Source organism: Pseudophryne corroboree (assembly GCF_028390025.1).
Source record: "Pseudophryne corroboree isolate aPseCor3 chromosome 7 unlocalized genomic scaffold, aPseCor3.hap2 SUPER_7_unloc_1, whole genome shotgun sequence".
In the NCBI taxonomy this organism is placed as follows: Eukaryota; Metazoa; Chordata; class Amphibia; order Anura; family Myobatrachidae; genus Pseudophryne; species Pseudophryne corroboree.
Window position 1 is genome coordinate 970,648 of NW_026967608.1, and position 27,085 is coordinate 997,732.

Below are 27,085 nucleotides of genomic sequence, written 5' to 3' on the forward strand. Positions count from 1 at the left end.
GACATAATCACCTTTGTACCTTATTTATCTGTTCTATAGGGTATACCAATAGGTATTTTTGCCCTTTTTTCTATACACATCATTTTTAATTGTCGAAATAAAGTATAATTTTTTACACAATAAATATTGAAAGATAACATATATATATATATTGTTTTTGAAAGAGTGCACCCACAAAGAGGCTTTTTCTCTTTGGTTCCCCATTTCTTTGGAGGGACCAATTCCCTTTTCTACAAACATATTTAATACCTCGGGGGTCGCACCGCCAACATATATAGAAATCTCTTGTTTCATTGTAATAAATTCATGACACTCTGATACTGTTGGCTCAACATGATTTAATGAAATCAACTGTAGCAGTGCAGGCAAACTCAAACCCTCTGTTTTAATAGTATATTGACAATATAGTTTTCTTTAAAAAATCCACTTAATTTTCTTTACCCTATTATTAAAAGGGTAATTGACAAAAACAAACTACATTGTCACCAGAAGAGCAATACAAAATGTACAAGTGATCTTTCCAGCTTGAATTTCAATGATGCATTGGGGCAACGATTTTGTGAGAAACATCTTCACCCTTAAATAAAGATTTTCTTAATTCCTTACCTGTGTGCTAATTAGATATCACCTTGTTTTCACATTAAACAGACTTCTACATGAGAAAGCAGCAAGGATGCAGTGGCGTTAATGTTTCCTGGTGTCAACCTGTATTATTTCAGTAGACATTGAAATGAGGATGCATCTTGCTGCCTTTCCAATGAAGCAAGTTTAATTTAGTTATAGGTGAAAAACCATCCCTACAAAGGTGTTAATCAGAGACTTGGCTTTGTGGACACTTTTTAGAGAACAAATTTGTTAGCATAAAAATAAAGGCAGAAAATGAAGAGCTGTTTAATCACTCAATTGGATTTTTCTGCCAGCATATTTTTTTTCTCTGCAACCCATTGCTAAATTGTGCTTCCTAGCTGTTTTTTATAAAATCACTGAATCAAATCTAACTCTGATTACATCAGAGAAGGCCAGGTACCCTACACCATAAGAGGGGGTTTGAAATTTTGACTTGTCTACTTAAATATCACCAAAACCTGATCACAAGGTCAATTATGTCCCTGGGTGGGATTGAACCACCAACCTTTTGGTTAGTAGCCAGACACACTAACCGATTGCGCCACAGAGACAATTTGCAAAAAGTACATACTGACAAAGGCTAATAAGCATTCATCTAGAACATTTCCTAGAAAAACTTTAAAAAGTCAATAATCTGGAGAGTTTTTGTAAGAATTTTCTTAAATCAACCAACGAAGAAACACATTGGTACTTTCCCATGATGAGTGAGTGCTTCAGGATCTCTTGCCCTTACATGTGCAGCAGAGTACTGCAATGGAAGCATGCTGGGCCCATTAACCAGAGGTAGGCAGATTGAAACTATCCTCTGCTATATGCATTTTTTTTGTTAATTAAAGTAATCCAAAACTGGGATTGATATGTTAGCTATTTTATGTTTACTTAAAGTACAATAACTTTTACCATTTTAATTTGTTTTAATAGTATATTGACAGTATTGTTTTCTTTCAAAAATCCACTTAATTTTCTTTACCCTATTATTAAAATGGTAATTGACAAAAACAAACTACATTGTCACCAGAAGAGCAATACAAAATGTACAAGTGATATATTAAAATCATCTTTCCAGCTTGAATTTCAATGATGCATTGGGGCAACGATTTTGTGAGAAACATCTTCACCCTTAAATAAAGATTTTCTTAATTCCTTACCTGTGTGCTAATTAGATATCACCTTGTTTTCACATTAAACAGACTTCCACATGAGAAAGCAGCAAGGATGCATTGGCGTTAATGTTTCCTGGTGTCAACCTGTATTATTTCAGTAGACATTGAAATGAGGATGCATCTTGCTGCCTTTCCAATGAAGCAAGTTTAATTTAGTAATAGGTGAAAAACCATCCTTACAAAGGTGTTCATCAGAGACTTGGCTTTGTGGACACTTTTCAGAGAACAAATTTGTTAGCATAAAAATAAAGCCAGAAAATGAAGAGCTGTTTAATCACTCAATTGGATTTTTTTGCCAGCATATTTCTTTTTCTCTGCAACCCACTGCTAAATTGTGCTTCCTAGCTGTTTTTATAAAATCACTGAATCAAATCTAACTCTGATTACATCAGAGAAGGCCAGGTACCCTACACCATAAGAGGGGATTTGAAATTTTGACTTGTCTTCTTAAAGATCACCAAAATCTGATAACAAGGTCAATTACGTCAATGGGTGGGATTGAACCACCAACCTTTTGGTTTATAGCCGTACACACTAACTGATTGCGCCACAGAGACACTTTGCAAAAGTCCATACTGACAAAGGCTAATAAGCATTCATCTAAAACGTTTCCTAGAAAAACTTTAAAAAGTCAATAATCTGGAGAGTTTTTGTAAGATGTTTCTTCCATCCACCAACGAAGAAACACATTGGTACTTTCCCATGATGAGTGAGTGCTTCAGGATCTCTTGCACTTACATGTGCAGCAGAGTACTGCAATGGAAGCATGCTGGGCCCATAACCCAGAGGTAGGCAGATTAAAACTTTCCTCTGCTATATGCATTTTTTTTGTTAATTAAAGTAATCCAAAACTGGGATTGATATTTTTGCTCTTTATTTTTCATTAAAGTACAATAACTTTTACTATTTTAATTTGTTTTAATAGTATATTGAAAGTATTGTTTTCTTTTAAAAATCCACTTAATTTTCTTTACCCTATTATTAAAATGGTAATTGACAAAAACAAACTACATTGTCACCAGAAGAGCAATACAAAATGTACAAGTGATATATTAAAATCATCTTTCCAGCTTGAATTTCAATGATGCATTGGGGGCAACGATTTTGTGAGAAACATTTTCACCCTTAAATAAAGATTTTCTTAATTCCTTACCTGTGTGCTAATTAGATATCACCTTGTTTTCACATTAAACAGACTTCTACATGAGAAAGCAGCAAGGATGCAGTGGCGTTAATGTTTCCTGGTGTCAACCTGTATTATTTCAGTAGACATTGAAATGAGGATGCATCTTGCTGCCTTTCCAATGAAGCAAGTTTAATTTAGTAATAGGTGAAAAACCATCCCTACAAAGGTGTTAATCAGAGACTTGGCTTTGTGGACACTTTTCAGAGAACAAATTTGTTAGCATAAAAATAAAGCCAGAAAATGAAGAGCTGTTTAATCACTCAATTGGATTTTTTTTGCCAGCATATTTCTTTTTCTCTGCAACCCACTGCTAAATTGTGCTTCCTAGCTGTTTTTATAAAATCAATGAATCAAATCTAACTCTGATTACATCAGAGAAGGCCAGGTACCCTACACTATAACAGGGGGTTTGAAATTTTGACTTGTCTACTTAAAGATCACCAAAATCTGATAACAAGGTCAATTACGTCCCTGGGTGGGATTGAACCACCAACCTTTTGGTTAGTAACCGGACACACTAACCGATTGCGCCACAGAGACACTTTGCAAAAAAGTACATACTGACAAAGGCTAATAAGCATACATCTAGAACGTTTCCTAGAAAAACTTTAGAAAGTCAATAATCTGGAGAGTTTTTGTAAAATGTTTCTTCCATCAACCAACGAAGAAACACATTGGTACTTTCCCATGATGAGTGAGTGCTTCAGGATCTCTTGCACTTACATGTGCAGCAGAGTACTGCAATGGAAGCATGCTGGGCCCATAACCCAGAGGTAGGCAGATTGAAACTATCCTTTGCTATATGCATTTTTTTTTGTTAATTTAAGTAATCAAAACTGGGATTGATATTTTTGCTCTTTTATTTTTACTTAAAGTACAATAACTTTTACCATTTTAATTTGTTTTAATAGTATATTGACAATATAGTTTTCTTTAAAAAATCCACTTAATTTTTTTTACCCTATTATTAAAAGGGTAATTGACAAAAACAAACTACATTGTCACCAGAAGAGCAATACAAAATGTACAAGTGATCTTTCCAGCTTGAATTTCAATGATGCATTGGGGCAACGATTTTGTGAGAAACATCTTCACCCTTAAATAAAGATTTTCTTAATTCCTTACCTGTGTGCTAATTAGATATCACCTTGTTTTCACATTAAACAGACTTCTACATGAGAAAGCAGCAAGGATGCAGTGGCGTTAATGTTTCCTGGTGTCAACCTGTATTATTTCAGTAGACATTGAAATGAGGATGCATCTTGCTGCCTTTCCAATGAAGCAAGTTTAATTTAGTTATAGGTGAAAAACCATCCCTACAAAGGTGTTAATCAGAGACTTGGCTTTGTGGACACTTTTTAGAGAACAAATTTGTTAGCATAAAAATAAAGGCAGAAAATGAAGAGCTGTTTAATCACTCAATTGGATTTTTTCTGCCAGCATATTTTTTTTCTCTGCAACCCATTGCTAAATTGTGCTTCCTAGCTGTTTTTTATAAAATCACTGAATCAAATCTAACTCTGATTACATCAGAGAAGGCCAGGTACCCTACACCATAAGAGGGGGTTTGAAATTTTGACTTGTCTACTTAAATATCACCAAAACCTGATCACAAGATCAATTATGTCCCTGGGTTGGATTGAACCACCAACATTTTGGTTAGTAGCCAGACACACTAACCGATTGCGCCACAGAGACAATTTGCAAAAATTACATACTGACAAAGGCTAATAAGCATTCATCTAGAACGTTTCCTAGAAAAACTTTAAAAAGTCAATAATCTGGAGAGTTTTTGTAAGAATTTTCTTAAATCAACCAACGAAGAAACACATTGGTACTTTCCCATGATGAGTGAGTGCTTCAGGATCTCTTGCACTTACATGTGCAGCAGAGTACTGCAATTGAAGCATGCTGGGCCCATTACCCAGAGGTAGGCAGATTGAAACTATCCTTTGCTATATGCATTTTTTTTTGTTAATTAAAGTAATCCAAAACTGGGATTGATATGTTAGCTATTTTATGTTTACTTAAAGTACAATAACTTTTACCATTTTAATTTGTTTTAATAGTTTATTGAAAGTATTGTTTTCTTTTAAAAATCCACTTAATTTTCTTTACCCTATTATTAAAATGGTAATTGACAAAAACAAACTACATTGTCACCAGAAGAGCAATACAAAATGTACAAGTGATATATTAAAATCATCTTTCCAGCTTGAATTTCAATGATGCATTGGGGGCAACGATTTTGTGAGAAACATTTTCACCCTTAAATAAAGATTTTCTTAATTCCTTACCTGTGTGCTAATTAGATATCACCTTGTTTTCACATTAAACAGACTTCTACATGAGAAAGCAGCAAGGATGCAGTGGCGTTAATGTTTCCTGGTGTCAACCTGTATTATTTCAGTAGACATTGAAATGAGGATGCATCTTGCTGCCTTTCCAATGAAGCAAGTTTAATTTAGTAATAGGTGAAAAACCATCCCTACAAAGGTGTTAATCAGAGACTTGGCTTTGTGGACACTTTTCAGAGAACAAATTTGTTAGCATAAAAATAAAGCCAGAAAATGAAGAGCTGTTTAATCACTCAATTGGATTTTTTTTGCCAGCATATTTCTTTTTCTCTGCAACCCACTGCTAAATTGTGCTTCCTAGCTGTTTTTATAAAATCAATGAATCAAATCTAACTCTGATTACATCAGAGAAGGCCAGGTACCCTACACTATAACAGGGGGTTTGAAATTTTGACTTGTCTACTTAAAGATCACCAAAATCTGATAACAAGGTCAATTACGTCCCTGGGTGGGATTGAACCACCAACCTTTTGGTTAGTAACCGGACACACTAACCGATTGCGCCACAGAGACACTTTGCAAAAAAGTACATACTGACAAAGGCTAATAATCATACATCTAGAACGTTTCCTAGAAAAACTTTAGAAAGTCAATAATCTGGAGAGTTTTTGTAAAATGTTTCTTCCATCAACCAACGAAGAAACACATTGGTACTTTCCCATGATGAGTGAGTGCTTCAGGATCTCTTGCACTTACATGTGCAGCAGAGTACTGCAATGGAAGCATGCTGGGCCCATAACCCAGAGGTAGGCAGATTGAAACTATCCTTTGCTATATGCATTTTTTTTTGTTAATTTAAGTAATCAAAACTGGGATTGATATTTTTGCTCTTTTATTTTTACTTAAAGTACAATAACTTTTACCATTTTAATTTGTTTTAATAGTATATTGACAATATAGTTTTCTTTAAAAAATCCACTTAATTTTTTGTACCCTATTATTAAAAGGGTAATTGACAAAAACAAACTACATTGTCACCAGAAGAGCAATACAAAATGTACAAGTGATCTTTCCAGCTTGAATTTCAATGATGCATTGGGGCAACGATTTTGTGAGAAACATCTTCACCCTTAAATAAAGATTTTCTTAATTCCTTACCTGTGTGCTAATTAGATATCACCTTGTTTTCACATTAAACAGACTTCTACATGAGAAAGCAGCAAGGATGCAGTGGCGTTAATGTTTCCTGGTGTCAACCTGTATTATTTCAGTAGACATTGAAATGAGGATGCATCTTGCTGCCTTTCCAATGAAGCAAGTTTAATTTAGTTATAGGTGAAAAACCATCCCTACAAAGGTGTTAATCAGAGACTTGGCTTTGTGGACACTTTTTAGAGAACAAATTTGTTAGCATAAAAATAAAGGCAGAAAATGAAGAGCTGTTTAATCACTCAATTGGATTTTTTCTGCCAGCATATTTTTTTTCTCTGCAACCCATTGCTAAATTGTGCTTCCTAGCTGTTTTTTATAAAATCACTGAATCAAATCTAACTCTGATTACATCAGAGAAGGCCAGGTACCCTACACCATAAGAGGGGGTTTGAAATTTTGACTTGTCTACTTAAATATCACCAAAACCTGATCACAAGATCAATTATGTCCCTGGGTTGGATTGAACCACCAACATTTTGGTTAGTAGCCAGACACACTAACCGATTGCGCCACAGAGACAATTTGCAAAAAGTACATACTGACAAAGGCTAATAAGCATTCATCTAGAACGTTTCCTAGAAAAACTTTAAAAAGTCAATAATCTGGAGAGTTTTTGTAAGAATTTTCTTAAATCAACCAACGAAGAAACACATTGGTACTTTCCCATGATGAGTGAGTGCTTCAGGATCTCTTGCACTTACATGTGCAGCAGAGTACTGCAATTGAAGCATGCTGGGCCCATAACCCAGAGGTAGGCAGATTGAAACTATCCTTTGCTATATGCATTTTTTTTGTTAATTAAAGTAATCCAAAACTGGGATTGATATGTTAGCTATTTTATGTTTACTTAAAGTACAATAACTTTTACCATTTTAATTTGTTTTAATAGTTTATTGACAGTATTGTTTTCTTTCAAAAATCCACTTAATTTTCTTTACCCTATTATTAAAATGGTAATTGACAAAAACAAACTACATTGTCACCAGAAGAGCAATACAAAATGTACAAGTGATATATTAAAATCATCTTTCCAGCTTGAATTTCAATGATGCATTGGGGCAACGATTTTGTGAGAAACATCTTCACCCTTAAATAAAGATTTTCTTAATTCCTTACCTGTGTGCTAATTAGATATCACCTTGTTTTCACATTAAACAGACTTCCACATGAGAAAGCAGCAAGGATGCATTGGCGTTAATGTTTCCTGGTGTCAACCTGTATTATTTCAGTAGACATTGAAATGAGGATGCATCTTGCTGCCTTTCCAATGAAGCAAGTTTAATTTAGTAATAGGTGAAAAACCATCCTTACAAAGGTGTTCATCAGAGACTTGGCTTTGTGGACACTTTTCAGAGAACAAATTTGTTAGCATAAAAATAAAGCCAGAAAATGAAGAGCTGTTTAATCACTCAATTGGATTTTTTTGCCAGCATATTTCTTTTTCTCTGCAACCCACCCTAAATTGTGCTTCCTAGCTGTTTTTATAAAATCACTGAATCAAATCTAACTCTGATTACATCAGAGAAGGCCAGGTACCCTACACCATAAGAGGGGATTTGAAATTTTGACTTGTCTTCTTAAAGATCACCAAAATCTGATAACAAGGTCAATTACGTCAATGGGTGGGATTGAACCACCAACCTTTTGGTTTATAGCCGTACACACTAACTGATTGCGCCACAGAGACACTTTGCAAAAGTCCATACTGACAAAGGCTAATAAGCATTCATCTAAAACGTTTCCTAGAAAAACTTTAAAAAGTCAATAATCTGGAGAGTTTTTGTAAGATGTTTCTTCCATCCACCAACGAAGAAACACATTGGTACTTTCCCATGATGAGTGAGTGCTTCAGGATCTCTTGCACTTACATGTGCAGCAGAGTACTGCAATGGAAGCATGCTGGGCCCATAACCCAGAGGTAGGCAGATTAAAACTTTCCTCTGCTATATGCATTTTTTTTGTTAATTAAAGTAATCCAAAACTGGGATTGATATTTTTGCTCTTTATTTTTCATTAAAGTACAATAACTTTTACTATTTTAATTTGTTTTAATAGTATATTGAAAGTATTGTTTTCTTTTAAAAATCCACTTAATTTTCTTTACCCTATTATTAAAATGGTAATTGACAAAAACAAACTACATTGTCACCAGAAGAGCAATACAAAATGTACAAGTGATATATTAAAATCATCTTTCCAGCTTGAATTTCAATGATGCATTGGGGGCAACGATTTTGTGAGAAACATTTTCACCCTTAAATAAAGATTTTCTTAATTCCTTACCTGTGTGCTAATTAGATATCACCTTGTTTTCACATTAAACAGACTTCTACATGAGAAAGCAGCAAGGATGCAGTGGCGTTAATGTTTCCTGGTGTCAACCTGTATTATTTCAGTAGACATTGAAATGAGGATGCATCTTGCTGCCTTTCCAATGAAGCAAGTTTAATTTAGTAATAGGTGAAAAACCATCCCTACAAAGGTGTTAATCAGAGACTTGGCTTTGTGGACACTTTTCAGAGAACAAATTTGTTAGCATAAAAATAAAGCCAGAAAATGAAGAGCTGTTTAATCACTCAATTGGATTTTTTTTGCCAGCATATTTCTTTTTCTCTGCAACCCACTGCTAAATTGTGCTTCCTAGCTGTTTTTATAAAATCAATGAATCAAATCTAACTCTGATTACATCAGAGAAGGCCAGGTACCCTACACTATAACAGGGGGTTTGAAATTTTGACTTGTCTACTTAAAGATCACCAAAATCTGATAACAAGGTCAATTACGTCCCTGGGTGGGATTGAACCACCAACCTTTTGGTTAGTAACCGGACACACTAACCGATTGCGCCACAGAGACACTTTGCAAAAAAGTACATACTGACAAAGGCTAATAATCATACATCTAGAACGTTTCCTAGAAAAACTTTAGAAAGTCAATAATCTGGAGAGTTTTTGTAAAATGTTTCTTCCATCAACCAACGAAGAAACACATTGGTACTTTCCCATGATGAGTGAGTGCTTCAGGATCTCTTGCACTTACATGTGCAGCAGAGTACTGCAATGGAAGCATGCTGGGCCCATAACCCAGAGGTAGGCAGATTGAAACTATCCTTTGCTATATGCATTTTTTTTTGTTAATTTAAGTAATCAAAACTGGGATTGATATTTTTGCTCTTTTATTTTTACTTAAAGTACAATAACTTTTACCATTTTAATTTGTTTTAATAGTATATTGACAATATAGTTTTCTTTAAAAAATCCACTTAATTTTCTTTACCCTATTATTAAAAGGGTAATTGACAAAAACAAACTACATTGTCACCAGAAGAGCAATACAAAATGTACAAGTGATCTTTCCAGCTTGAATTTCAATGATGCATTGGGGCAACGATTTTGTGAGAAACATCTTCACCCTTAAATAAAGATTTTCTTAATTCCTTACCTGTGTGCTAATTAGATATCACCTTGTTTTCACATTAAACAGACTTCTACATGAGAAAGCAGCAAGGATGCAGTGGCGTTAATGTTTCCTGGTGTCAACCTGTATTATTTCAGTAGACATTGAAATGAGGATGCATCTTGCTGCCTTTCCAATGAAGCAAGTTTAATTTAGTTATAGGTGAAAAACCATCCCTACAAAGGTGTTAATCAGAGACTTGGCTTTGTGGACACTTTTTAGAGAACAAATTTGTTAGCATAAAAATAAAGGCAGAAAATGAAGAGCTGTTTAATCACTCAATTGGATTTTTTCTGCCAGCATATTTTTTTTCTCTGCAACCCATTGCTAAATTGTGCTTCCTAGCTGTTTTTTATAAAATCACTGAATCAAATCTAACTCTGATTACATCAGAGAAGGCCAGGTACCCTACACCATAAGAGGGGGTTTGAAATTTTGACTTGTCTACTTAAATATCACCAAAACCTGATCACAAGATCAATTATGTCCCTGGGTTGGATTGAACCACCAACATTTTGGTTAGTAGCCAGACACACTAACCGATTGCGCCACAGAGACAATTTGCAAAAAGTACATACTGACAAAGGCTAATAAGCATTCATCTAGAACGTTTCCTAGAAAAACTTTAAAAAGTCAATAATCTGGAGAGTTTTTGTAAGAATTTTCTTAAATCAACCAACGAAGAAACACATTGGTACTTTCCCATGATGAGTGAGTGCTTCAGGATCTCTTGCACTTACATGTGCAGCAGAGTACTGCAATTGAAGCATGCTGGGCCCATAACCCAGAGGTAGGCAGATTGAAACTATCCTTTGCTATATGCATTTTTTTTGTTAATTAAAGTAATCCAAAACTGGGATTGATATGTTAGCTATTTTATGTTTACTTAAAGTACAATAACTTTTACCATTTTAATTTGTTTTAATAGTTTATTGACAGTATTGTTTTCTTTCAAAAATCCACTTAATTTTCTTTACCCTATTATTAAAATGGTAATTGACAAAAACAAACTACATTGTCACCAGAAGAGCAATACAAAATGAACAAGTGATATATTAAAATCATCTTTCCAGCTTGAATTTCAATGATGCATTGGGGCAACGATTTTGTGAGAAACAACTTCACCCTTAAATAAAGATTTTCTTAATTCCTTACCTGTGTGCTAATTAGATATCACCATGTTTTCACATTAAACAGACTTCCACATGAGAAAGCAGCAAGGATGCATTGGCGTTAATGTTTCCTGGTGTCAACCTGTATTATTTCAGTAGACATTGAAATGAGGATGCATCTTGCTGCCTTTCCAATGAAGCAAGTTTAATTTAGTAATAGGTGAAAAACCATCCTTACAAAGGTGTTCATCAGAGACTTGGCTTTGTGGACACTTTTCAGAGAACAAATTTGTTAGCATAAAAATAAAGCCAGAAAATGAAGAGCTGTTTAATCACTCAATTGGATTTTTTTGCCAGCATATTTCTTTTTCTCTGCAACCCACTGCTAAATTGTGCTTCCTAGCTGTTTTTATAAAATCACTGAATCAAATCTAACTCTGATTACATCAGAGAAGGCCAGGTACCCTACACCATAAGAGGGGATTTGAAATTTTGACTTGTCTACTTAAAGATCACCAAAATCTGATAACAAGGTCAATTACGTCAATGGGTGGGATTGAACCACCAACCTTTTGGTTTATAGCAGTACACACTAACTGATTGCGCCACAGAGACACTTTGCGAAAGTCCATACTGACAAAGGCTAATAAGCATTCATCTAAAACGTTTCCTAGAAAAACTTTAAAAAGTCAATAATCTGGAGAGTTTTTGTAAGATGTTTCTTCCATCCACCAACGAAGAAACACATTGGTACTTTCCCATGATGAGTGAGTGCTTCAGGATCTCTTGCACTTACATGTGCAGCAGAGTACTGCAATGGAAGCATGCTGGGCCCATAACCCAGAGGTAGGCAGATTAAAACTTTCCTCTGCTATATGCATTTTTTTTGTTAATTAAAGTAATCCAAAACTGGGATTGATATTTTTGCTCTTTATTTTTCATTAAAGTACAATAACTTTTTTCCATTTTAATTTGTTTTAATAGTATATTGAAAGTATTGTTTTCTTTCAAAAATCCACTTAATTTTCTTTACCCTATTATTAAAATGGTAATTGACAAAAACAAACTACATTGTCACCAGAAGAGCAATACAAAATGTACAAGTGATATATTAAAATCATCTTTCCAGCTTGAATTTCAATGATGCATTAGGGCAACGATTTTGTGAGAAACATCTTCACCCTTAAATAAAGATTTTCTTAATTCCTTACCTGTGTGCTAATTAGATATCACCTTGTTTTCACATTAAACAGACTTCTACATGAGAAAGCAGCAAGGATGCAGTGGCGTTAATGTTTCCTGGTGTCAACCTGTATTATTTCAGTAGACATTGAAATGAGGATGCATCTTGCTGCCTTTCCAATGAAGCAAGTTTAATTTAGTTATAGGTGAAAAACCATCCCTACAAAGGTGTTAATCAGAGACTTGGCTTTGTGGACACTTTTTAGAGAACAAATTTGTTAGCATAAAAATAAAGGCAGAAAATGAAGAGCTGTTTAATCACTCAATTGGATTTTTTCTGCCAGCATATTTTTTTTCTCTGCAACCCATTGCTAAATTGTGCTTCCTAGCTGTTTTTTATAAAATCACTGAATCAAATCTAACTCTGATTACATCAGAGAAGGCCAGGTACCCTACACCATAAGAGGGGGTTTGAAATTTTGACTTGTCTACTTAAATATCACCAAAACCTGATCACAAGATCAATTATGTCCCTGGGTTGGATTGAACCACCAACATTTTGGTTAGTAGCCAGACACACTAACCGATTGCGCCACAGAGACAATTTGCAAAAAGTACATACTGACAAAGGCTAATAAGCATTCATCTAGAACGTTTCCTAGAAAAACTTTAAAAAGTCAATAATCTGGAGAGTTTTTGTAAGAATTTTCTTAAATCAACCAACGAAGAAACACATTGGTACTTTCCCATGATGAGTGAGTGCTTCAGGATCTCTTGCACTTACATGTGCAGCAGAGTACTGCAATTGAAGCATGCTGGGCCCATAACCCAGAGGTAGGCAGATTGAAACTATCCTTTGCTATATGCATTTTTTTTGTTAATTAAAGTAATCCAAAACTGGGATTGATATGTTAGCTATTTTATGTTTACTTAAAGTACAATAACTTTTACCATTTTAATTTGTTTTAATAGTTTATTGACAGTATTGTTTTCTTTCAAAAATCCACTTAATTTTCTTTACCCTATTATTAAAATGGTAATTGACAAAAACAAACTACATTGTCACCAGAAGAGCAATACAAAATGAACAAGTGATATATTAAAATCATCTTTCCAGCTTGAATTTCAATGATGCATTGGGGCAACGATTTTGTGAGAAACAACTTCACCCTTAAATAAAGATTTTCTTAATTCCTTACCTGTGTGCTAATTAGATATCACCATGTTTTCACATTAAACAGACTTCCACATGAGAAAGCAGCAAGGATGCATTGGCGTTAATGTTTCCTGGTGTCAACCTGTATTATTTCAGTAGACATTGAAATGAGGATGCATCTTGCTGCCTTTCCAATGAAGCAAGTTTAATTTAGTAATAGGTGAAAAACCATCCTTACAAAGGTGTTCATCAGAGACTTGGCTTTGTGGACACTTTTCAGAGAACAAATTTGTTAGCATAAAAATAAAGCCAGAAAATGAAGAGCTGTTTAATCACTCAATTGGATTTTTTTGCCAGCATATTTCTTTTTCTCTGCAACCCACTGCTAAATTGTGCTTCCTAGCTGTTTTTATAAAATCACTGAATCAAATCTAACTCTGATTACATCAGAGAAGGCCAGGTACCCTACACCATAAGAGGGGATTTGAAATTTTGACTTGTCTACTTAAAGATCACCAAAATCTGATAACAAGGTCAATTACGTCAATGGGTGGGATTGAACCACCAACCTTTTGGTTTATAGCAGTACACACTAACTGATTGCGCCACAGAGACACTTTGCGAAAGTCCATACTGACAAAGGCTAATAAGCATTCATCTAAAACGTTTCCTAGAAAAACTTTAAAAAGTCAATAATCTGGAGAGTTTTTGTAAGATGTTTCTTCCATCCACCAACGAAGAAACACATTGGTACTTTCCCATGATGAGTGAGTGCTTCAGGATCTCTTGCACTTACATGTGCAGCAGAGTACTGCAATGGAAGCATGCTGGGCCCATAACCCAGAGGTAGGCAGATTAAAACTTTCCTCTGCTATATGCATTTTTTTTGTTAATTAAAGTAATCCAAAACTGGGATTGATATTTTTGCTCTTTATTTTTCATTAAAGTACAATAACTTTTTTCCATTTTAATTTGTTTTAATAGTATATTGAAAGTATTGTTTTCTTTTAAAAATCCACTTAATTTTCTTTACCCTATTATTAAAATGGTAATTGACAAAAACAAACTACATTGTCACCAGAAGAGCAATACAAAATGTACAAGTGATATATTAAAATCATCTTTCCAGCTTGAATTTCAATGATGCATTGGGGGCAACGATTTTGTGAGAAACATTTTCACCCTTAAATAAAGATTTTCTTAATTCCTTACCTGTGTGCTAATTAGATATCACCTTGTTTTCACATTAAACAGACTTCTACATGAGAAAGCAGCAAGGATGCAGTGGCGTTAATGTTTCCTGGTGTCAACCTGTATTATTTCAGTAGACATTGAAATGAGGATGCATCTTGCTGCCTTTCCAATGAAGCAAGTTTAATTTAGTAATAGGTGAAAAACCATCCCTACAAAGGTGTTAATCAGAGACTTGGCTTTGTGGACACTTTTCAGAGAACAAATTTGTTAGCATAAAAATAAAGCCAGAAAATGAAGAGCTGTTTAATCACTCAATTGGATTTTTTTTGCCAGCATATTTCTTTTTCTCTGCAACCCACTGCTAAATTGTGCTTCCTAGCTGTTTTTATAAAATCAATGAATCAAATCTAACTCTGATTACATCAGAGAAGGCCAGGTACCCTACACTATAACAGGGGGTTTGAAATTTTGACTTGTCTACTTAAAGATCACCAAAATCTGATAACAAGGTCAATTACGTCCCTGGGTGGGATTGAACCACCAACCTTTTGGTTAGTAACCGGACACACTAACCGATTGCGCCACAGAGACACTTTGCAAAAAAGTACATACTGACAAAGGCTAATAAGCATACATCTAGAACGTTTCCTAGAAAAACTTTAGAAAGTCAATAATCTGGAGAGTTTTTGTAAAATGTTTCTTCCATCAACCAACGAAGAAAAACATTGGTACTTTCCCATGATGAGTGAGTGCTTCAGGATCTCTTGCACTTACATGTGCAGCAGAGTACTGCAATGGAAGCATGCTGGGCCCATAACCCAGAGGTAGGCAGATTGAAACTATCCTTTGCTATATGCATTTTTTTTTTGTTAATTTAAGTAATCAAAACTGGGATTGATATTTTTGCTCTTTTATTTTTACTTAAAGTACAATAACTTTTACCATTTTAATTTGTTTTAATAGTATATTGACAATATAGTTTTCTTTAAAAAATCCACTTAATTTTCTTTACCCTATTATTAAAAGGGTAATTGACAAAAACAAACTACATTGTCACCAGAAGAGCAATACAAAATGTACAAGTGATCTTTCCAGCTTGAATTTCAATGATGCATTGGGGCAACGATTTTGTGAGAAACATCTTCACCCTTAAATAAAGATTTTCTTAATTCCTTACCTGTGTGCTAATTAGATATCACCTTGTTTTCACATTAAACAGACTTCTACATGAGAAAGCAGCAAGGATGCAGTGGCGTTAATGTTTCCTGGTGTCAACCTGTATTATTTCAGTAGACATTGAAATGAGGATGCATCTTGCTGCCTTTCCAATGAAGCAAGTTTAATTTAGTTATAGGTGAAAAACCATCCCTACAAAGGTGTTAATCAGAGACTTGGCTTTGTGGACACTTTTTAGAGAACAAATTTGTTAGCATAAAAATAAAGGCAGAAAATGAAGAGCTGTTTAATCACTCAATTGGATTTTTTCTGCCAGCATATTTTTTTTCTCTGCAACCCATTGCTAAATTGTGCTTCCTAGCTGTTTTTTATAAAATCACTGAATCAAATCTAACTCTGATTACATCAGAGAAGGCCAGGTACCCTACACCATAAGAGGGGGTTTGAAATTTTGACTTGTCTACTTAAATATCACCAAAACCTGATCACAAGGTCAATTATGTCCCTGGGTGGGATTGAACCACCAACATTTTGGTTAGTAGCCAGACACACTAACCGATTGCGCCACAGAGACAATTTGCAAAAAGTACATACTGACAAAGGCTAATAAGCATTCATCTAGAACGTTTCCTAGAAAAACTTTAAAAAGTCAATAATCTGGAGAGTTTTTGTAAGAATTTTCTTAAATCAACCAACGAAGAAACACATTGGTACTTTCCCATGATGAGTGAGTGCTTCAGGATCTCTTGCACTTACATGTGCAGCAGAGTACTGCAATTGAAGCATGCTGGACCCATAACCCAGAGGTAGGCAGATTGAAACTATCCTTTGCTATATGCATTTTTTTGTTAATTAAAGTAATCCAAAACTGGGATTGATATGTTAGCTATTTTATGTTTACTTAAAGTACAATAACTTTTACCATTTTAATTTGTTTTAATAGTTTATTGACAGTATTGTTTTCTTTCAAAAATCCATTTAATTTTCTTTACCCTATTATTAAAATGGTAATTGACAAAAACAAACTACATTGTCACCAGAAGAGCAATACAAAATGTACAAGTGATATATTAAAATCATCTTTCCAGCTTGAATTTCAATGATGCATTGGGGCAACGATTTTGTGAGAAACATCTTCACCCTTAAATAAAGATTTTCTTAATTCCTTACCTGTGTGCTAATTAGATATCACCATGTTTTCACATTAAACAGACTTCCACATGAGAAAGCAGCAAGGATGCATTGGCGTTAATGTTTCCTGGTGTCAACCTGTATTATTTCAGTAGACATTGAAATGAGGATGCATCTTGCTGCCTTTCCAATGAAGCAAGTTTAATTTAGTAATAGGTGAAAAACCATCCTTACAAAGGTGTTCATCAGAGACTTGGCTTTGTGGACACTTTTCAGAGAACAAATTTGTTAGCATAAAAATAAAGCCAGAAAATGAAGAGCTGTTTAATCACTCAATTGGATTTTTTTGCAAGCATATTTCTTTTTCTCTGCAACCCACTGCTAAATTGTGCTTCCTAGCTGTTTTTATAAAATCACTGAATCAAATCTAACTCTGATTACATCAGAGAAGGCCAGGTACCCTACACCATAAGAGGGGATTTGAAATTTTGACTTGTCTTCTTAAAGATCACCAAAATCTGATAACAAGGTCAATTACGTCAATGGGTGGGATTGAACCACCAACCTTTTGGTTTATAGCCGTACACACTAACTGATTGCGCCACAGAGACACTTTGCAAAAGTCCATACTGACAAAGGCTAATAAGCATTCATCTAAAACGTTTCCTAGAAAAACTTTAAAAAGTCAATAATCTGGAGAGTTTTTGTAAGATGTTTCTTCCATCCACCAACGAAGAAACACATTGGTACTTTCCCATGATGAGTGAGTGCTTCAGGATCTCTTGCACTTACATGTGCAGCAGAGTACTGCAATGGAAGCATGCTGGGCCCATAACCCAGAGGTAGGCAGATTAAAACTTTCCTCTGCTATATGCATTTTTTTTGTTAATTAAAGTAATCCAAAACTGGGATTGATATTTTTGCTCTTTATTTTTCATTAAAGTACAATAACTTTTACTATTTTAATTTGTTTTAATAGTATATTGAAAGTATTGTTTTCTTTTAAAAATCCACTTAATTTTCTTTACCCTATTATTAAAATGGTAATTGACAAAAACAAACTACATTGTCACCAGAAGAGCAATACAAAATGTACAAGTGATATATTAAAATCATCTTTCCAGCTTGAATTTCAATGATGCATTGGGGGCAACGATTTTGTGAGAAACATTTTCACCCTTAAATAAAGATTTTCTTAATTCCTTACCTGTGTGCTAATTAGATATCACCTTGTTTTCACATTAAACAGACTTCTACATGAGAAAGCAGCAAGGATGCAGTGGCGTTAATGTTTCCTGGTGTCAACCTGTATTATTTCAGTAGACATTGAAATGAGGATGCATCTTGCTGCCTTTCCAATGAAGCAAGTTTAATTTAGTAATAGGTGAAAAACCATCCCTACAAAGGTGTTAATCAGAGACTTGGCTTTGTGGACACTTTTCAGAGAACAAATTTGTTAGCATAAAAATAAAGCCAGAAAATGAAGAGCTGTTTAATCACTCAATTGGATTTTTTTTGCCAGCATATATCTTTTTCTCTGCAACCCACTGCTAAATTGTGCTTCCTAGCTGTTTTTATAAAATCAATGAATCAAATCTAACTCTGATTACATCAGAGAAGGCCAGGTACCCTACACTATAACAGGGGGTTTGAAATTTTGACTTGTCTACTTAAAGATCACCAAAATCTGATAACAAGGTCAATTACGTCCCTGGGTGGGATTGAACCACCAACCTTTTGGTTAGTAACCGGACACACTAACCGATTGCGCCACAGAGACACTTTGCAAAAAAGTACATACTGACAAAGGCTAATAATCATACATCTAGAACGTTTCCTAGAAAAACTTTAGAAAGTCAATAATCTGGAGAGTTTTTGTAAAATGTTTCTTCCATCAACCAACGAAGAAACACATTGGTACTTTCCCATGATGAGTGAGTGCTTCAGGATCTCTTGCACTTACATGTGCAGCAGAGTACTGCAATGGAAGCATGCTGGGCCCATAACCCAGAGGTAGGCAGATTGAAACTATCCTTTGCTATATGCATTTTTTTTTGTTAATTTAAGTAATCAAAACTGGGATTGATATTTTTGCTCTTTTATTTTTACTTAAAGTACAATAACTTTTACCATTTTAATTTGTTTTAATAGTATATTGACAATATAGTTTTCTTTAAAAAATCCACTTAATTTTCTTTACCCTATTATTAAAAGGGTAATTGACAAAAACAAACTACATTGTCACCAGAAGAGCAATACAAAATGTACAAGTGATCTTTCCAGCTTGAATTTCAATGATGCATTGGGGCAACGATTTTGTGAGAAACATCTTCACCCTTAAATAAAGATTTTCTTAATTCCTTACCTGTGTGCTAATTAGATATCACCTTGTTTTCACATTAAACAGACTTCTACATGAGAAAGCAGCAAGGATGCAGTGGCGTTAATGTTTCCTGGTGTCAACCTGTATTATTTCAGTAGACATTGAAATGAGGATGCATCTTGCTGCCTTTCCAATGAAGCAAGTTTAATTTAGTTATAGGTGAAAAACCATCCCTACAAAGGTGTTAATCAGAGACTTGGCTTTGTGGACACTTTTTAGAGAACAAATTTGTTAGCATAAAAATAAAGGCAGAAAATGAAGAGCTGTTTAATCACTTAATTGGATTTTTTCTGCCAGCATATTTTTTTTCTCTGCAACCCATTGCTAAATTGTGCTTCCTAGCTGTTTTTTATAAAATCACTGAATCAAATCTAACTCTGATTACATCAGAGAAGGCCAGGTACCCTACACCATAAGAGGGGGTTTGAAATTTTGACTTGTCTACTTAAATATCACCAAAACCTGATCACAAGATCAATTATGTCCCTGGGTTGGATTGAACCACCAACATTTTGGTTAGTAGCCAGACACACTAACCGATTGCGCCACAGAGACAATTTGCAAAAAGTACATACTGACAAAGGCTAATAAGCATTCATCTAGAACGTTTCCTAGAAAAACTTTAAAAAGTCAATAATCTGGAGAGTTTTTGTAAGAATTTTCTTAAATCAACCAACGAAGAAACACATTGGTACTTTCCCATGATGAGTGAGTGCTTCAGGATCTCTTGCACTTACATGTGCAGCAGAGTACTGCAATTGAAGCATGCTGGGCCCATAACCCAGAGGTAGGCAGATTGAAACTATCCTTTGCTATATGCATTTTTTTTGTTAATTAAAGTAATCCAAAACTGGGATTGATATGTTAGCTATTTTATGTTTACTTAAAGTACAATAACTTTTACCATTTTAATTTGTTTTAATAGTTTATTGACAGTATTGTTTTCTTTCAAAAATCCACTTAATTTTCTTTACCCTATTATTAAAATGGTAATTGACAAAAACAAACTACATTGTCACCAGAAGAGCAATACAAAATGAACAAGTGATATATTAAAATCATCTTTCCAGCTTGAATTTCAATGATGCATTGGGGCAACGATTTTGTGAGAAACAACTTCACCCTTAAATAAAGATTTTCTTAATTCCTTACCTGTGTGCTAATTAGATATCACCATGTTTTCACATTAAACAGACTTCCACATGAGAAAGCAGCAAGGATGCATTGGCGTTAATGTTTCCTGGTGTCAACCTGTATTATTTCAGTAGACATTGAAATGAGGATGCATCTTGCTGCCTTTCCAATGAAGCAAGTTTAATTTAGTAATAGGTGAAAAACCATCCTTACAAAGGTGTTCATCAGAGACTTGGCTTTGTGGACACTTTTCAGAGAACAAATTTGTTAGCATAAAAATAAAGCCAGAAAATGAAGAGCTGTTTAATCACTCAATTGGATTTTTTTGCCAGCATATTTCTTTTTCTCTGCAACCCACTGCTAAATTGTGCTTCCTAGCTGTTTTTATAAAATCACTGAATCAAATCTAACTCTGATTACATCAGAGAAGGCCAGGTACCCTACACCATAAGAGGGGATTTGAAATTTTGACTTGTCTACTTAAAGATCACCAAAATCTTATAACAAGGTCAATTACGTCAATGGGTGGGATTGAACCACCAACCTTTTGGTTTATAGCAGTACACACTAACTGATTGCGCCACAGAGACACTTTGCGAAAGTCCATACTGACAAAGGCTAATAAGCATTCATCTAAAACGTTTCCTAGAAAAACTTTAAAAAGTCAATAATCTGGAGAGTTTTTGTAAGATGTTTCTTCCATCCACCAACGAAGAAACACATTGGTACTTTCCCATGATGAGTGAGTGCTTCAGGATCTCTTGCACTTACATGTGCAGCAGAGTACTGCAATGGAAGCATGCTGGGCCCATAACCCAGAGGTAGGCAGATTAAAACTTTCCTCTGCTATATGCATTTTTTTTGTTAATTAAAGTAATCCAAAACTGGGATTGATATTTTTGCTCTTTATTTTTCATTAAAGTACAATAACTTTTTTCCATTTTAATTTGTTTTAATAGTATATTGAAAGTATTGTTTTCTTTTAAAAATCCACTTAATTTTCTTTACCCTATTATTAAAATGGTAATTGACAAAAACAAACTACATTGTCACCAGAAGAGCAATACAAAATGTACAAGTGATATATTAAAATCATCTTTCCAGCTTGAATTTCAATGATGCATTGGGGGCAACGATTTTGTGAGAAACATTTTCACCCTTAAATAAAGATTTTCTTAATTCCTTACCTGTGTGCTAATTAGATATCACCTTGTTTTCACATTAAACAGACTTCTACATGAGAAAGCAGCAAGGATGCAGTGGCGTTAATGTTTCCTGGTGTCAACCTGTATTATTTCAGTAGACATTGAAATGAGGATGCATCTTGCTGCCTTTCCAATGAAGCAAGTTTAATTTAGTAATAGGTGAAAAACCATCCCTACAAAGGTGTTAATCAGAGACTTGGCTTTGTGGACACTTTTCAGAGAACAAATTTGTTAGCATAAAAATAAAGCCAGAAAATGAAGAGCTGTTTAATCACTCAATTGGATTTTTTTTGCCAGCATATTTCTTTTTCTCTGCAACCCACTGCTAAATTGTGCTTCCTAGCTGTTTTTATAAAATCAATGAATCAAATCTAACTCTGATTACATCAGAGAAGGCCAGGTACCCTACACTATAACAGGGGGTTTGAAATTTTGACTTGTCTACTTAAAGATCACCAAAATCTGATAACAAGGTCAATTACGTCCCTGGGTGGGATTGAACCACCAACCTTTTGGTTAGTAACCGGACACACTAACCGATTGCGCCACAGAGACACTTTGCAAAAAAGTACATACTGACAAAGGCTAATAAGCATACATCTAGAACGTTTCCTAGAAAAACTTTAGAAAGTCAATAATCTGGAGAGTTTTTGTAAAATGTTTCTTCCATCAACCAACGAAGAAAAACATTGGTACTTTCCCATGATGAGTGAGTGCTTCAGGATCTCTTGCACTTACATGTGCAGCAGAGTACTGCAATGGAAGCATGCTGGGCCCATAACCCAGAGGTAGGCAGATTGAAACTATCCTTTGCTATATGCATTTTTTTTTTGTTAATTTAAGTAATCAAAACTGGGATTGATATTTTTGCTCTTTTATTTTTACTTAAAGTACAATAACTTTTACCATTTTAATTTGTTTTAATAGTATATTGACAATATAGTTTTCTTTAAAAAATCCACTTAATTTTCTTTACCCTATTATTAAAAGGGTAATTGACAAAAACAAACTACATTGTCACCAGAAGAGCAATACAAAATGTACAAGTGATCTTTCCAGCTTGAATTTCAATGATGCATTGGGGCAACGATTTTGTGAGAAACATCTTCACCCTTAAATAAAGATTTTCTTAATTCCTTACCTGTGTGCTAATTAGATATCACCTTGTTTTCACATTAAACAGACTTCTACATGAGAAAGCAGCAAGGATGCAGTGGCGTTAATGTTTCCTGGTGTCAACCTGTATTATTTCAGTAGACATTGAAATGAGGATGCATCTTGCTGCCTTTCCAATGAAGCAAGTTTAATTTAGTTATAGGTGAAAAACCATCCCTACAAAGGTGTTAATCAGAGACTTGGCTTTGTGGACACTTTTTAGAGAACAAATTTGTTAGCATAAAAATAAAGGCAGAAAATGAAGAGCTGTTTAATCACTCAATTGGATTTTTTCTGCCAGCATATTTTTTTTCTCTGCAACCCATTGCTAAATTGTGCTTCCTAGCTGTTTTTTATAAAATCACTGAATCAAATCTAACTCTGATTACATCAGAGAAGGCCAGGTACCCTACACCATAAGAGGGGGTTTGAAATTTTGACTTGTCTACTTAAATATCACCAAAACCTGATCACAAGGTCAATTATGTCCCTGGGTGGGATTGAACCACCAACATTTTGGTTAGTAGCCAGACACACTAACCGATTGCGCCACAGAGACAATTTGCAAAAAGTACATACTGACAAAGGCTAATAAGCATTCATCTAGAACGTTTCCTAGAAAAACTTTAAAAAGTCAATAATCTGGAGAGTTTTTGTAAGAATTTTCTTAAATCAACCAACGAAGAAACACATTGGTACTTTCCCATGATGAGTGAGTGCTTCAGGATCTCTTGCACTTACATGTGCAGCAGAGTACTGCAATTGAAGCATGCTGGACCCATAACCCAGAGGTAGGCAGATTGAAACTATCCTTTGCTATATGCATTTTTTTTGTTAATTAAAGTAATCCAAAACTGGGATTGATATGTTAGCTATTTTATGTTTACTTAAAGTACAATAACTTTTACCATTTTAATTTGTTTTAATAGTTTATTGACAGTATTGTTTTCTTTCAAAAATCCATTTAATTTTCTTTACCCTATTATTAAAATGGTAATTGACAAAAACAAACTACATTGTCACCAGAAGAGCAATACAAAATGTACAAGTGATATATTAAAATCATCTTTCCAGCTTGAATTTCAATGATGCATTGGGGCAACGATTTTGTGAGAAACATCTTCACCCTTAAATAAAGATTTTCTTAATTCCTTACCTGTGTGCTAATTAGATATCACCATGTTTTCACATTAAACAGACTTCCACATGAGAAAGCAGCAAGGATGCATTGGCGTTAATGTTTCCTGGTGTCAACCTGTATTATTTCAGTAGACATTGAAATGAGGATGCATCTTGCTGCCTTTCCAATGAAGCAAGTTTAATTTAGTAATAGGTGAAAAACCATCCTTACAAGGGTGTTCATCAGAGACTTGGCTTTGTGGACACTTTTCAGAGAACAAATTTGTTAGCATAAAAATAAAGCCAGAAAATGAAGAGCTGTTTAATCACTCAATTGGATTTTTTTGCCAGCATATTTCTTTTTCTCTGCAACCCACTGCTAAATTGTGCTTCCTAGCTGTTTTTATAAAATCACTGAATCAAATCTAACTCTGATTACATCAGAGAAGGCCAGGTACTCTACACCATAAGAGGGGATTTGAAATTTTGACTTGTCTACTTAAAGATCACCAAAATCTGATAACAAGGTCAATTACGTCAATGGGTGGGATTGAACCACCATCCTTTTGGTTTATAGCAGTACACACTAACTGATTGCGCCACAGAGACACTTTGATAAAGTCCATACTGACAAAGGCTAATAAGCATTCATCTAAAACGTTTCCTAGAAAAACTTTAAAAAATCAATAATCTGGAGAGTTTTTGTAAGATGTTTCTTCCATCCACCAACGAAGAAACACATTGGTACTTTCCCATGATGAGTGAGTACTTCAGGATCTCTTGCACTTACATGTGCAGCAGAGTACTGCAATGGAAGCATGCTGGGCCCATAACCCAGAGGTAGGCAGATTAAAACTATCCTCTGCTATATGCATTTTTTTTGTTAATTAAAGTAATCCAAAACTTGGATTGATATTTTTGCTCTTTATTTTTCATTAAAGTACAATAACTTTTACCATTTTAATTTGTTTTAATAGTATATTGAAAGTATTGTTTTCTTTTAAAAATCCACTTAATTTTCTTTACCCTATCATTAAAATGGTAATTGACAAAAACAAACTACATTGTCACCAGAAGAGCAATACAAAATGTACAAGTGATATATTAAAATCATCTTTCCAGCTTGAATTTCAATGATGCATTGGGGGCAACGATTTTGTGAGAAACATTTTCACCCTTAAATAAAGATTTTCTTAATTCCTTACCTGTGTGCTAATTAGATATCACCTTGTTTTCACATTAAACAGACTTCTACATGAGAAAGCAGCAAGGATGCAGTGGCGTTAATGTTTCCTGGTGTCAACCTGTATTATTTCAGTAGACATTGAAATGAGGATGCATCTTGCTGCCTTTCCAATGAAGCAAGTTTAATTTAGTAATAGGTGAAAAACCATCCCTACAAAGGTGTTAATCAGAGACTTGGCTTTGTGGACACTTTTCAGAGAACAAATTTGTTAGCATAAAAATAAAGCCAGAAAATGAAGAGCTGTTTAATCACTCAATTGGATTTTTTTTGCCAGCATATTTCTTTTTCTCTGCAACCCACTGCTAAATTGTGCTTCCTAGCTGTTTTTATAAAATCAATGAATCAAATCTAACTCTGATTACATCAGAGAAGGCCAGGTACCCTACACCATAAGAGGGGATTTGAAATTTTGACTTGTCTACTTAAAGATCACCAAAATCTGATCACAAGGTCAATTACGTCCCTGGGTGGGATTGAACCACCAACCTTTTGGTTAGTAGCCGGACACACTAACCGATTGCGCCACAGAGACACTTTGCAAAAAAGTACATACTGACAAAGGCTAATAAGCATACATCTAGAACGTTTCCTAGAAAAACTTTAAAAAGTCAATAATCTGGAGAATTTTTGTAAGATGTTTCTTCCATCAACCAACGAAGAAACACATTGGTACTTTCCCATGATGAGTGAGTGCTTCAGGATCTCTTGCACTTACATGTGCAGCAGAGTACTGCAATTGAAGCATGCTGGGCCCATAACCCAGAGGTAGGCAGATTGAAACTATCCTTTGCTATATGCATTTGTTTTGTTAATTTAAGTAATCAAAACTGGGATTGATATTTTTGCTCTTTTATTTTTACTTAAAGTACAATAACTTTTACCATTTTAATTTGTTTTAATAGTATATTGACAGTATAGTTTTCTTTAAAAAATCCACTTAATTTTCTTTACCCTATTATTAAAAGGGTAATTGACAAAAACAAACTACATTGTCACCAGAAGAGCAATACAAAATGTACAAGTGATATATTAAAATCATCTTTCCAGCTTGAATTTCAATGATGCATTGGGGCAACGATTTTGTGAGAAACATCTTCACCCTTAAATAAAGATTTTCTTAATTCCTTACCTGTGTGCTAATTAGATATCACCTTGTTTTCACATTAAACAGACTTCTACATGAGAAAGCAGCAAGGATGCAGTGGCGTTAATGTTTCCTGGTGTCAACCTGTATTATTTCAGTAGACATTGAAATGAGGATGCATCTTGCTGCCTTTCCAATGAAGCAAGTTTAATTTAGTTATAGGTGAAAAACCATCCCTACAAAGGTGTTAATCAGAGACTTGGCTTTGTGGACACTTTTTAGAGAACAAATTTGTTAGCATAAAAATAAAGGCAGAAAATGAAGAGCTGTTTAATCACTCAATTGGATTTTTCTGCCAGCATATTTTTTTTCTCTGCAACCCATTGCTAAATTGTGCTTCCTCGCTGTTTTTTTATAAAATCACGGAATCAAATCTAACTCTGATTACATCAGAAAAGGCCAGGTACCCTACACCATAAGAGGGGGTTTGAAATTTTGACTTGTCTACTTAAATATCACCAAAACCTGATCACAAGGTCAATTATGTCCCTGGGTGGGATTAAACCACCAACCTTTTGGTTAGTAGCCAGACACACTAACCGATTGCGCCACAGAGACAATTTGCAAAAAGTACATACTGACAAAGGCTAATAAGCATTCATCTAGAACGTTTCATAGAAAAACTTTAAAAAGTCAATAATCTGGAGAGTTTTTGTAAGAATTTTCTTAAATCAACCAACGAAGAAACACATTGGTACTTTCCCATGATGAGTGAGTGCTTCAGGATCTCTTGCACTTACATGTGCAGCAGAGTACTGCAATGGAAGCATGCTGGGCCCATTACCCAGAGGTAGGCAGATTGAAACT

At 34.6% G+C, this 27,085-nt stretch overlaps 5 non-coding genes across 5 annotated transcripts; all 5 read right to left on the minus strand.

Annotated features, from left to right (window-relative positions):
- Positions 1–1,104: 1,104 nt before the first annotated feature.
- On the minus strand, positions 1,105–1,178 carry TRNAS-ACU (transfer RNA serine (anticodon ACU)). Its single transcript has one exon. It is a non-coding gene; the product is annotated as a tRNA-Ser (tRNA).
- Positions 1,179–16,261: 15,083 nt separating this feature from the next.
- TRNAS-ACU (transfer RNA serine (anticodon ACU)) lies at positions 16,262–16,335 on the minus strand. The gene has a single exon. It is a non-coding gene; the product is annotated as a tRNA-Ser (tRNA).
- Positions 16,336–23,254: 6,919 nt separating this feature from the next.
- TRNAS-ACU (transfer RNA serine (anticodon ACU)) lies at positions 23,255–23,328 on the minus strand. The gene has a single exon. It is a non-coding gene; the product is annotated as a tRNA-Ser (tRNA).
- A 2,264-nt stretch (positions 23,329–25,592) lies between these two features.
- TRNAS-ACU (transfer RNA serine (anticodon ACU)) lies at positions 25,593–25,666 on the minus strand. The gene has a single exon. It is a non-coding gene; the product is annotated as a tRNA-Ser (tRNA).
- A 1,096-nt stretch (positions 25,667–26,762) lies between these two features.
- Positions 26,763–26,836, minus strand: TRNAS-ACU (transfer RNA serine (anticodon ACU)). The gene has a single exon. It is a non-coding gene; the product is annotated as a tRNA-Ser (tRNA).
- Between the last annotated feature and the right edge of the window lie 249 nt (positions 26,837–27,085).